This window comes from Myotis lucifugus, unplaced genomic scaffold (assembly GCF_000147115.1).
Source record: "Myotis lucifugus unplaced genomic scaffold, Myoluc2.0 scaffold_157, whole genome shotgun sequence".
NCBI classification, from domain to species: domain Eukaryota; kingdom Metazoa; phylum Chordata; class Mammalia; order Chiroptera; family Vespertilionidae; genus Myotis; species Myotis lucifugus.
The window spans coordinates 494,828-495,953 of NW_005871205.1; the positions used below are offsets into that span (position 1 = coordinate 494,828).

Genomic DNA, 1,126 nt, shown 5'->3' on the forward strand with positions numbered 1-1,126 from the left:
TCCCCTGCCAGCTTGGTTGCCCCCAACTGCCCTCCCCTGTTTAGCGTGATCTCGCCCCCAAGGGACCTCCCCTGCCAGCCTGATCTCGCCCCTAACTGCTCTCCCCTGCCAGACTGATTACCCCTAACTGCCCTCCCCTGCAGGCCTGATCTCGCCCCCAACTGCCCCCCTGTGCTTCAGTTTCCTCATCTGTAAAACAGGGATAATGATAGTACTTATCTCATAGGGTTGTTACAAGGAATCAATGAGTTTATTTCTTGTAAAGCACTTAGAGTGGTGTTTGGTATGTCCCCTCCATGGTTGCTAGTAGGGAAATAAACCACTTTGGAAATCTCAAAGGGGGTTCTCCACTCCCCCACCCCCACCCCCACCCCAGAGGCAGTAGAATTGGGGGGGGGAGGGCGGAACGTGTGGAGAGAGAGGAGAAAATTGTGTTCCAGTGAGTCCCAGGTCTGGGCAAAAGGAAAATAAGTGACAGCAGGAGCAGGGATATGATTGCTGATCAGAAAGTAGGTCCCCAGAATGTGAACCCGGGACTTAGCCGGAGCACCAAGAGAATTTTCAGAACGTGAGTAATTTCATTGCAAGGAGGCAATGAGCCCCCACACAGATAAACCCTCACAGCAAAGTCTGTACCATGAAACAGAAGCCACGCATGGTTTGGCTGAAAGCAGCATGCCTGGAGCACGACTACCAAACAACTAGCTGGATGGGTCGAGTCTGGAAATTGAGTCATGAGTGCAAGGTGACTGCAAATGTGCAGAACAGCTGCAAGTGAAATCAAGACGAGCGGCACTACCTGTGTTGCTGTGTCGCTGGAGAGCTCCAATTCAGGATGCTGGGCCCTCAGACTGGGGCACCCCACTCTCCCCTGCCAGGAGGAAACACAGCAATACAAGTTAAGGGTTTTGAGTCAGATTGCCTGGAATTGTAGCCTGACCATTAAAAAACTGGATGACCTAAGCCAAATGCATAACTTCTCTGAGCCTGTGTTCTTATCTAGAAAATGTAATTTATGACAAAACTAGAGGCCCGGTCCATTCGTGGACAGAGGGGAGGTTCCCTCAGCCCAGCCTGCACCCACTCCAATCTGGGACCACTGGCTCCTAACCACTCACCTGCCTGC

The 1,126-nt window shown here is 52.0% G+C and overlaps 1 long non-coding RNA gene across 1 annotated transcript in view; it reads right to left on the reverse strand.

The window, feature by feature from the left end:
- Positions 1-236: 236 nt before the first annotated feature.
- Positions 237-1,126, reverse strand: part of LOC102421784 — a 74,767-nt gene continuing 73,877 nt past the window's right edge. The window contains exons 5-6 of the long non-coding RNA XR_001349560.2: positions 800-871; positions 237-303 (exon numbers count right to left, since the gene is read on the reverse strand). This is a non-coding gene — a long non-coding RNA (uncharacterized LOC102421784). The remainder of the gene's footprint in view (positions 304-799; positions 872-1,126) is intronic.